This window comes from Candoia aspera, chromosome 3 (genome assembly GCF_035149785.1).
Source record: "Candoia aspera isolate rCanAsp1 chromosome 3, rCanAsp1.hap2, whole genome shotgun sequence".
NCBI lineage: Eukaryota > Metazoa > Chordata > Lepidosauria > Squamata > Boidae > Candoia > Candoia aspera.
Genome location: NC_086155.1, coordinates 98,663,474 through 98,675,997, shown reverse-complemented (window position 1 = coordinate 98,675,997; position 12,524 = coordinate 98,663,474). Strand labels below are relative to the sequence as shown.

At 39.6% G+C, this 12,524-nt stretch overlaps 1 protein-coding gene across 1 annotated transcript in view; it reads right to left on the bottom strand.

Moving 5' to 3' along the window:
• Positions 1–12,524, bottom strand: part of BRINP3 (BMP/retinoic acid inducible neural specific 3) — a 120,559-nt gene that overhangs the window by 55,461 nt on the left and 52,574 nt on the right. The gene's annotated exons all lie outside the window — the stretch shown is intronic.

Here is a 12,524-nt window from a genome sequence, read left to right as displayed (position 1 = left end):
TAAAATGTAGACAGTTTATATTACTGTATTTTACTATAGGTTTTTTTTTATTATTATAGTAGAAAGAAAGGAGTAAAATTGAAGTGAGGAGGGATATTATTTACTCATTTGTTTTTTCTTGGGGGGGGAAACTAGGTTGGAAGAGGTTGCTGTATGATTTCTTTTTAAAAAAGGGGGGGAGGAAAATGTTTTGGATGAGTTTGTTTTCTTGTAAATTGAAACTACTTATAGAAATGATGTTTATTATGGTTTAACTTGGAACAAGAGATTTATATTGGGTTTCTGTATATCTTCACTGTAGAAAGTCGGAAGTCATCCTCTGTTTAGTTTCTCTTGCATTTTCATACCTTTTTAGTTTATTCTTGTTTCTTTGTTGATTTTTGTTTCATGCTTTTTAGTTTTCACCTATATTTTGAAAATTAATGAAGTCTGAATTAAAACAACAACAACAATTGAACATATTTACCCCAGTTTGACAAGTGATACTGCAAAGGTCTTAACCCAGTGCCTGAAGGCTGTTGGGGTCTGGATGTGGAAGAACTGCATTAAACTCAACCTTGACAAGACTAAGTGTATGTGTGTTCCTGGTTCTTTCAGTACCATCGATTTCCCATCTTTCATTCTGAATGAAGTTGCTCTCTCCCAAACAGAACTGTTATTCAACCTTAGAATCTTCTTGAACTCAAAGCTAGTGCTCAAGGAGCAGATTGCAGCTCTGGCTTTTATCCAGATTCATCTGATAATCCAGTTACCTCCTGTTGTGGATTGGGAATCACTTCTCACAAATAGTCATACCTTAGTCACTTTACATATGGACTACTACAGTGGATTCTATATGGGACTGTCCTTGAAGACCACTAGGAAGTTGTCATCTGGCTCAGAATGCAGCAACTCAAACAGTAGTGGGTACACCTCTGCTATGAGAACTTACCAGTGGGCTTCCAGGTGCTATTCAAGATGCTGGTTATAACCTATAAAGTTCTTCATGGTATAGAGCCTGGCTCTTGTACATAATTTCTGGCTGCCTCTGAGATCCAACAGAATGGGCATACTCTAGGTCCCATCTTCTAAAACAGTGTCATCTGAAGGTGTGCTTTCTGTTACACCATCTGCCCCTGAAGAGTATCCCCCCAGAGACTTGCATAGCCCTTTCTCTGCTGTCCTTTAAACAGGTTTTGAATACCTGGCTTTTCCCCCAGGAACCAGAATTGGGGAGCATGTACCTTCTGAGTTAATTGTATTACTGTGTTAGGTACAGTAGGTATGTTGATTCCTGAGTTATTTCCTTCTTTTACCTGTGTTATTACATTGGGTTTGTTTTTAATTTGTATACCTTCCAGGGCCATTATGAGTTATAAATTTGATTTTTAAATATATAACTAGGAGACTAGTCCCTATCATTAACAGAATATCTCAAACTCCTCTTTGGTTACTGGCTAGATGAAAAGAAATGAAAATGTTGAAGATTGTTATTTGTAAGGTGCTCCTTGAGGAAGATCAGTCCAAGACTAACTCCATGGTGTTGTAACACAGAATTATTTTCTACACCTATATAAATTGTTTTATATTCCTGGTGCCCTCTTCTTCCATCACAACTTTTTTTCATAGCTATGATAACTAACAATAATAAGGGGACAGGGTGAATCTTGTGAAGGTTCAAAAAGTAATTATAGGACTCTCCACACTATACCATTTCCACTCCCCAATCCCTCACAAAGCAGGGGGAAGCTGGCGTGTGATTCTCCTCACTTCTGCTGAGATCAAAATGCTGAAAACATACAGGGGATTCCCTTTCAGTACTCACCCTCCAGATGATTAATGCTGGCTGTTAGGAAAGTGCAAAAAAACCTCACCCAAACAGTGTATGGCCTTCTCATCTACTGTAGTTCCTGGAGCAACTCAAGTCCTCCCACTCTCACTCCAAGTAAAATTGAAATAAAGAGCTACTCATTTCATCCCCCCATGCTGTTTTCAGTATGTATTCTGTCTGGTCATTTGGGAAGGAAGGGAGGATGAAAGGAAGGAAGATTTTTTCAGCAGTAATTATGAGGGGATGCAAGCTACAAGGATATTATTCCTTCTTCTAAAAAGACTCCTGACAACTGTGATGGTGCAATTATATCATGCCAGCATTTTCAATCAGATGGCTTCCTCAATAGCTGAATGTGTTTGCAAGTTGAGCACCAACAAGAATAGAGGGGATGAGGAAATAATACATCTGTTAGTATATGGTGTTTTCTGCCAGGAAACTTGGCTGCAGAGGAATTAAGTTACCATGGTAACAAATCACTTTGGCAGGGTGAGAAGGTCAGACTTGATTGTCCTTAGGTTGGGGTATGGAAAGGATGACCAAATAAGGAAAAGCCTGGAGGAACTTGCCTGGACTTGCTACCAGAAGTTTCAGTTTCTGTTTTGCTGTCTCTCTTAGCGTGTGTGTGTGTGTGTGTGTGTGTGCATGAGCTTGTAAATATGTAAGAAGCTTTTGTGCCTATCCAGGGCTCTGGATATGGAAACTGTGTATGTTTTATGCTTTCTTTAAATACACTTATTTTTATATAAATGCCTGGTGTGTTTTTTCTGATCTCTCGGGCCAGACACTTTCCAGCACTCTGCAACAACTTCTGTATAATATGTACAGGACATTGAAGCTCTAAGAGAGAGGAAAGTAATGGCTGCCTTAAATGAAGGGTGGGGGTGGGGAGAGAGAGAGAGAGAGAGAAGACAGATTGCTCAGTTTCAAACAAACTGTTGCAGAACCAAAAATAAGATGATTCATCTGTCCAAACCAGACAATGTCTGAAGCTGCTTCTGAACTCCTCCAAAACCCTCAGGTGCCCTATGTTTAGCAAAAAGATGGCAGAACAAAAAAAGAGAGAGAGAGAGAAAGAGACTATGTGGCTTCTGAACATCCTATAAGATTCCCTTAAAACCATTTTTATTAAACTGCCAGTCTTGGAACCTTATTCTAAAATGCCTGGAAATATCAAAATCACCCTTGTGCACTGAGCAATAGGAAGGCTTTAATGAAAAGAAGTCTGATAAAATCCAAATGGGCTATAAAAAGTAAGAGGAATGCAAAAAGTCTTCTGCCTCTAAATCCTTTGATATAACATTCAGTCAAACGTTGTAGCAAATTGTCTTTCCTAGTAGAACTTCCTTTTGAATTTTCTTTATTGACCTAAATCCCATCAGCTTAATCAAGTGATTTTCAGCAAGAGACTGCTAATAATTCAATCTCTGCAAAGAAGTGAAAAAATAAAGAACGCAACGGAGGGAGGAAGGATATAGCCATAAAAATGCAGATTCCCCAGTTGGATACACTGATGCAGTTTCACAGAATTACCTATGGAATTAAGTGGATTTAAAACAATATTTTTGATGTTTGGTGCTGAGTTTTAGAAGAAGTTCCCAATACCTACATGAATCTGACTGATTTGCAAATTTGCACAAACGCAGCCATCAGATAGTAATCAAAGATTGCATAAGGTGAAAAGAAGGGCTTGGAGAGCACATGGAAAGCCAATGTCAGTTCAAAGAATGTATTTTTATCATAGTTCTGAGCAAAAATAATGAAAAGATACTTTCAGCATATACATGACTTTAAAGGAAAAAAATGGGGCCACAAAAGAAAGGTGGTTAAAAATGGAAATACTCATCCATCCAATATCTTCATCCATTTAGCAATGACAAAAATATATGAAATTCTCCCCATAGAAATGACTGTTTGCCCCACCCCTTGCTGTTGGGTTTGATATGGCTTTAACAGTTGTAAAATTTGTCATCACGTCAATTTTGTCCTGAAATCAGGCTGCTGTTTAGGTTGATTTGCATATCTTCTTGAAATAGAAGCATCCCTATAACTTTTCCAGAGCTGCCTGATGAACCCTCCAAAAATGCAAGAACTTTCCTGATGCTGTAGAATTTCTGCTACAATTTAAAGGTGTTCAGATAATGTATTTCTTAGAACAGACTATGACCCAATTAAATAAATGTAAGGGATTGGCATATTATTTCCTGCTGCCACATTAGGACAATGGATCATATGATCTCTCACTGGGGAGTGTTATTTAGTAGAACAATTCAGTTTTAAGAAGGTACTAGACTACCTGTGACCTGCTGGGTCATCCTTTCAGAGATAGGTCCTTACCTAAACAGAGAAACAGAATGACCATGGGCAGGCAAAAAAGCAGTGGGAGCAGGAGCGGCTTCTGACTTTGCTTGTGGGAAGCTAGCAAGGAGTATTGGAAATCACTCTTTTTCCTCCTCAGCTGACCTGTGAAACTGCCTTCCACTTTGCTGGGGGGAGGGGGAACAAAGGGAGCCATGTACCATGAGGAAAACTACGCCCCTGCTCCCCATCCTGGTGTGTCCCCAAGGGCCCCTTCCAGGGAAGAAGAGGGCTCAACCATCGACCACCAGCACCCCTTGCCAGCCCTACCTTGCCAGCAGGCATCTGGGTCATTCCTTTGTCCTTCCCTTGCCACCCACCACCATTAAGAGATTTCAGATTTTGGCCTCAGTTCCAAAGCAACTGTCAGGCCCAGCCCATGGACGACTGAGAATCAGTCCAGCCAAACTTCAGTTCTTTATTTGCTAATGCCATACAGACAGAATCTTGCCAGACTAAAGCTACTCTACCTAACCTAAGGGGAAATAACGTGGGAAAGCACTAGGGCGGGGCTATTCTGAATCTCTTGGTTTTCCCACAACTGCCACCTAGACTATGTTTCCTCTTATCTCTTTCCTCTTCTTGGAATGTGCTCCCTCCTTCGTGAGAACCAGAGGCACTGCCAAAATCAACCACATCACCTCCCCCTTCAGAGACACATTCCATAACATCAGCCAATCGCCATTTGCCCATCAGGTCTTGCCACCATCCGATTGGGCAAAGGGGCCAGAGAGAGGCAGGAAAGAGGGCAGGGATACATGCCTCCCATCTTCCCTTGCACCATGCAACCTACAGGTTTCTGGGAAGTGTAGTTGGAAGGTGTGGCAGTGCTGAAGCAGCCCAAAGTTTGCCAAATTTCAATCCCATGGGAGTAGTGGGTTCCAGATTTTGGACACATACTTTAAGTTAGCCCATTTGAGGTATGTTGATTCAAAAATTGTTGCCCTGTGATGCACCATTTTGCCCAACTGAAGGTTACAAACAAACACTGAGAGTTTTAGTAGTATGCCAGACAACTTGTGACCCATTGGATCACTGTTTTACAGATATTTCCTTACCCAAAGTGGGGTACAGAACGACCATAGGTAGATTGCTACTGGTTTGGTTTGAAAATTAAAAAAAAAATATATTGTTTATTATAGAAGAAAGATGAATAGCAAAAGAAATATAGATGCTTTTTGCTTAATAAAGGATATTTTTGATGACAACATTACTGGTTGATCTGCCATCCTTTAAGAATACTCTAACATTTTCACTTCTTTTTCCCTGGAGCTCTTCCTCCTCATCATGGGGGTCTCAGCCCAGACAATAAGCCTCACATGTGAAGCAAATTCGCAGCATTGGAGTTTTTATCGATGTTACAAAGAGCATTTTCATTCACTCTGAGGGATAGCTTGAATCTTGAATGTGCTGTCCTACTACCAGGCATCAATGTTGCTGCATGACAGTGAGGGTAGACTTCGGCCTTCGGACCAACATCAGCAGAAATATTTTGCTGTGTAAGTCATGTATTTTCCCTTGTTCTTTCTTTGTTGAGTTCTTGTCGAAGGTGGATATTTTTGTGTTGAGGAATTCTCACAGTAATTACCGTTTGCCACATATTCTCAAGCTGATCTTCCCTTTCTTCTTCTGTCTCTTCTGGTGTCCTCATTCTGTGGCTTCCATTGCCATTCTGGAGATGTGCAACCCTTTCACCCTCCATTTGCTCATATCATTTGCTATTTCTTCTTTGTCTTTCTCCTTTGTCTCTTGCTCTCTTCTCCTTCTGTGCCTCTTGCTGTCATTTTTGGAGACATGCATGCCTCTTCTGTTTCTCCTTCTCTGTTATTTGTCCTGACTTTTTGATCCTGGATGTTTTTGCAGCTGTGGCCTCATCTGATTCTTGCTCTCTCCTCCTCCTTGCTGCTTCTCAATGTTTGGTGTCACCTTTTGACCATGACATCCCCCCTCTCTTTCCACACAGCATAATTAGGCTGACAATATATATTTTTTATTCGTTTTATTTTATTTTAACCACAATGCTGTACGGTGCTGTCATCACCTCAGAAGACGTCACACTTCCTGCTGGCTTCCACATTGACTTGTGGAAAGCTGGCAGGGAGCATTGGAAATATGCCCATGGCTAATTGTGGCAATATACCAGTGCTGAAGCAGCCACAACTTTTCCAAATTTCAATCCCACAGGAATAATATGTCCCAGATTTTGGACACATTCCTTAAGTTAGCCCATTTGAGGTACATTGATCCAAAAATTGTTGCCCTATGTTGTACTGTTTCACCCAACTGAAGGTTACAAACAGACAAACAGGATAGTTTTACTAGTATATACATAGATAGGACCAGTTCTGAGCCTTGGCCACTGTCTACAGGATGCCCATGATAGCAATCTACAATTAATTTTATCTCAAAGCTGCTGCTGCAATTTCTCCCCAGAATTAACAATAAAAAAGTATATTTAAAATGTGAGTATTGTAGTTATGTTAAATGGGAATTTCTCATTCAGAATTTCAATGACTCAATGCTATTACCTCTTGCTAACTTACATTGCCTTCAGCATTCCATTCCAGTCCCACCGCAATGCTTAATTCTAAGGAGAGGTGGTTGTTGTTTTTTTAATTTTATTTTATTTTGCAGAGGGATCTCCAAGGACAGGTTTTTTAATATTTTGAAAAGCTCATGGCTTCCTCAAATTTGCTGATATTTCTGTCTTGCATAGGTGTTGCTGTATGGCACTAAAAAAAACTGAGGTGGCTATTAAATTGTATGATACCTAGATGTACTGAGAAAGGGTATTAAATGTGTCAGTTTTCAGATACCCGAGAGCATTATTTATCAAGTAGCATTTGTTTGAAATGGCTTACCCCCACCCCACACTCTATTGTTCTTTTTTTAAAATTTTCCTTCTAGAAAATTAAGTACTTTAATTAATCCAGATTCCTTGAGACACTAATGAGGCATGCTAATTTAGGGTGAGCAGCATCAGTGTGGATTTTTGATCAAACAGCTGTTAATTTTGCAAGGGAAGTTACTAAATCCGAAGTCTACAAGATATGACTGCATGTATAAGATAACAAAAAGAAGCAAGCAGATGGATCTGAGCAAACATTCTAAAAGAGCTCCACTTTCAGTTCACTGAAGTGGGAAAGAATAATTTGCATTTTTCAAAGGAATAGGGAAGACAGGGATTTAATTATACTAGAAAATGAGTTCCTGGTGAGAAAGGGGGAAAGAAGACCACACTGATTGAAATTTATTATTTGGCTTTTTCAGAGTTGGTTGGTTGTTGATTTTCATTTTTGCTATGCAAGTGGGTATGAGTGATCAATATTTGGAGAAATGGTTTGTGTTTCCAACATACAAACTTCTGGGTTTTCTTCCCACTCCCTTTTTAAGTCCAAATGCATCACATCTTGAATGCATTTGAACTTTATTTTTAGCTGTAGCTAATATTACAAGCCTTAGCTCTATTTTCTGCCATTTAGGTAGTGTTGCCCCCTCCACTTTTTTTTTTTCTTTTGACATATTTATCTATGATTTTGCCTTGCCCATGTGTGACATCAGGGAAACCAGTCATGGATGGATGGATGGATGGATGGATGGATGGATGGATGGATGGAAGGAAGGAAGGAAGGAAGGAAGGAAGGAAGGAAGGAAGGAAGGAAGGAAGGAATTCTATCTTTCTTCAGTAGAGCACAATTCAGATAACCAAGGGTTTGGCATATCTTTCTAGTCTTATACACAAACATGTAATTTATGCTTACTCATCTGCCAACCTCTCAAACCACTTTTAAAGTATAATACTAATCAGCACCAATTCAGACAAAACTATATAATCCAAGTACTCTGGGAGCATATGTGTGGAAGAATTTGTGGCACAGCAATACTCATATGGGTGTGTTATTTGTGGAAACTGCTCCTTCCATATGATGGCCAATCATGCTATTGCTCAAATCATAACTATGGCACAAACTTTCCTTACAGAGAAGTCCACCCACCCACCCACCAAATTAAGGCTGATTCGAAATGCCGGAAAGGAGGTGGCTCTTCCAGGGTCAGATGGAATAACTCCCTTGAAGATAGGATAGCCCAGTGGTTTCACTCAGAGGAAGAAAAACTTACTTTTCATCCCTCTGTAACTTTGGGGCACACTCAGACCCAACCACCCCACAAGATAGCAGCACACTCATAGCTAAGCTCCAACCTTTTGTAGTGAAGGTGAATACCAACCCGACCAGGATGGGATGGCATTCTAAGAGCTGGTTTGACAAATCTTGTATTGCTTCTAAAGCAGCACTATTGGAGTTAGCATAGGAATGCTGCCTCACTGCAGGCCAGTTCACCAGATTCCATCCACATCTTAAAGGAGCAGAAAAGACAATATAAGGCCCTGCTCATAAAGAAAAAAAACCCAACACCAGAATAAAAAATGGTCACAGCTAATCGAAGCTACAAAGTCAAAAAAGCCTTCCCTACTCTGGCATAACTAATTGTTCCCATAATGCCACTACAAGTACACTGCAGTATTCCCTCAAGCACCTGGGTACATCATTTCCAAATCCTCTGCTGCGATCCACATGCTAACACCTATGTGATGGATTTACCCTTATCCTCACTACTGCAGTGGCCCCCAGTCACATGCAAGGAAGTTAAAAATCTTATTAACCAGCTAAAGTACGGCAAAGCCCCCGGGAGTGATCATATCCTCCCTGAGCTAATTAAATCCAATTCAAACTGGTGGGCTCCTGTATTGGCCTTGCTCTTTTCATACATTAACCACAGAGCTAAAATTCCAGAAGACTGGGGGGGGAGCCATAATTGTTCCCTTATATAAAAAGGGGGATAGATATGACCCAGCTAACTACAGGCCAATTAGGTTATTGAACATTATTAGCAAATTATATGCCAGGTACCTACAGTATTCACCAAAATCCAAACCTGGGTAATAGATGAGGGAATAATTGACCCTGAGCAAGCAGGGTTCCAACTGGGATGATCTACTATAGACCATTGTTTGGTGCTTCAACACCTGGCAGACAAATATACTAACTACTCTGGTCTGAATCTATATGCAGCCTTTATTGATTTCAAGGCAGCTTTTGATAATATCTCAAGGGTCAGACTTCGGGACATTCTGAGCAGATCCTCTATAGACAAGACTCCTGCTCCTAATTCATAAGCTATATGACAAAACAGGCCTTAGAGTCAGATGTAACCAGGGAGGGGACTTTTCTGATTTTATAGAGACTGATAAGGGGGTGAAACAAGGATGCATTTTAGCACCATTGCTTTTTAACATTTATATCAACTCCCTGATTAAAATTTTTCAGAGAGTTGATATCCATGCACCTAAATTGGCCGATAGACATCTCCCAATTCCCTTCTATACAGATCATGCAGTTCTTCTCTCCATGTCTTCTATAGGCATAAAACAGACATTAAGAACCCTGGCATCCTTCTGTAAGGAGGAGCAGTTAGTAATTAATTATGACAAATCTAAAGTCCTAATTTTCTCTAATAAAAGACAAAAGCAAAAGTGGGCAATTGAACTGTTTATGGCCAAAACAGTTGCCCAACTACTACATGGGATACAACTTGGCCCATACACAAACCTAAGGGCTTATGAAACCATCCAATCAAATTTCCTTGTCTTTGGTACCCCAAAATGCACCCCCAATGCAATTCTGAGCGAATGTGCCAAGTATTAAGGCTCAGGCCTGGATCAGGATTCTAACTTCAGGACTCAAAATTATGGTCAATCCTACAGGCCTGATGCCTTTGCTGTTGTCAGACAGCTACCAATCTCATTGGCACCGTACTTGTACAAAAGAACTTTGCAGTCTTGGCCTCTCTCCTGAATATTTAGGCCAACTAACTCTGGAGAAGGCCAAATCAATAATAAAAGAAAGAATTAGGGACATTGATTGCCAAAATGATATTACCAGTGCTCCCAAATTCTATCATCGAATTATAGATAGCCACAAACCCTCTTCTATAGGTTATCTATACAGTCTCTCCTTAAACAAATATAGATGGGCCTTTCCAGAGCTTGCTTTGATGCCCTTCCTTCAACTCTTCTGGCAGGAAGATTTCACAGGACTCCTTATTCACAGAGACTTTGCGCCTGTGGATCCAGGGAGGTAGAAACTCTTGCCTATGTCCTCATACAGTGTCCTTTTTATGATGCCCAAAGACATCCCCTGATCTCCCCAATCTTCTCTAAATTTGTGTGTCACACTGATAGATTTTATGTTTCTTTCTTTTTAAGGGATGCTGATTCTACACTCACCCACCAGGTGGCCAAATATTTTTATCAAGCTATACAATTATGCAAAACTTTTAATTAGATATATTGTTTTACTGTTTTATTGTTTCTGTTTTTCCTGACAATGAATCGTTTACTTAAACTATTTTCTTTTATTGTAAAGGCTGGTTAAAGACAGTAAAAAAAATATTCTATTCAGATAATTTTATTTCAGAATATGTATCTCAAAAAACGGTATGTAGATCAGACTTACCAAATTTGGAACCATCCAGATAAGCTCAGTCATGATTTCCATCATTTCCAGATAAGGTGGTCATTGACTTATTGGCTGGGGATGATGGACACAACACATCTGGTTGGTGTGTGCATGATAAAGACTGATTTAAGTTCCTCTAATTTATGCAAGTGATGCTACCAGGGGAACACTTTATCTTTTTTCTAAATATTTGAGAACTGTTCTTATAATTTTGTTTAAATACCCTGATACCAACAACAAAACACAAAACACAAATCTCCTCAGTGTAATTGATCTAGAAAAATCTCACTCTTGTTCTGTCAACTTCCTTTTGAATCCTTGATGAGAGTGTGAAACAGGTGGTGGAAAGCTTGACTTCAAAGTATATCTCATAGCCATAAAGGTCACAATAGCCTAGTGAGTTAAGCATTCATGTTATTTAAAGGTTGCTCCCCTCAAGATACGAGTATGGAAAGGGCAAAATGGCAATAGCAGTTAGAGACCTCCTTCAGCAGATAATTGGTATGGATCAGTCATAAGTGATAACTGATGACAGTTAAATCCTCATCTGGATCTTTGCTAACTTCAGATGATAATTCTGCAAGGCCTTTACATCTATCATTACTACATTCTGATATGATTCAGTTCTTGCAACTGGAGTCATTTTTCTTTTTACAGGTAAAAGGGTCATCAATATAACAGTTGCATCCTAGTAGGAAGTAAGTGTGGGATAAAGGACAATTCATGCCAAATGGTGTAGGTTGGAATAACCTGCAAACTTCTAACTGACTACATGATACAAAAGCCACCACTATTATGCAGGAATTATGGACACATGAGTCAGTAATCTACTTGTTTAGTAGATTACTTTGTAAATCCACTAGGAATATCTATCATCTCTCTCTCTCTCCACATTCCCTAATGCATAGAACTTTTATACAGAGCTTCTCCTAACCTACAGTGTAGTTGAAAAGCATGAGGATTTCCCCCCCACACTATTTTTTAACTCAGATTTTCCTTATACTCTTTATTCCATAAATATCCTCAATGCAGTCTTTTTAAAATAAATCCAATGGTATTTGTTACTTCATTTCCATCTGTACTGCTTATTTGTGGAGGTAGATTTGTATTTGAGGAAAAGGAGGCTCCTCATTTCAAGTTGAGACCTGTGGGTCTCACCTAGCCTCAATTTTCTTTGCCTCATTATGGCTGCAATCTTCTCTACTAACTATCCTTATTTCTGCTGCACTGTCACTGCTTCTTTCACTGGCCATTCCTCAATTTACCAGCATTGCTTCTTTCAAGCTAGCAAGAGGTCCTCTCAATTCAGACTTTTTTCACATAAGTTAACTTTCATGAACAATTGGGATTTTTTGCCATGATTGTTGCTCTGAGAAGAGACACTTGTGGAACTTTGTTCAGGTTTGTGTTGCATTGCATTCAGGTGCTTTTGTTGAATCTTTTAAATCTGCTCCCATAGAAATTTATGGAGCCTTTTTATTCTCTCTAGGCTTTGGAGGGGGGCACCTACAGACTTGTATGCTCTCCTCAGTCTGTCCTTGAAAGTCTTTTTGCACTGTTCCTCTGAGCCTTGGGTAGTTTACTGTTGTTCTCCCGATAGATAGATAGATAGATAGATAGATAGATAGATAGAGGATAATAGATAGATACATTTCCATCTCTTACAATCACAATTTTTTCATGACAGAATGATGGGTGCTAATGCACTTTGTGGAGCACTGCTGTCCATGTTGTGGTAGAATCCATGGAAACTCCCAACAAAATTGTATAACAACCCAAATATCAAATCAAGACAGATATAGCCAGCCAGGGATCTCCTCAAAATGGAACCAAATAAG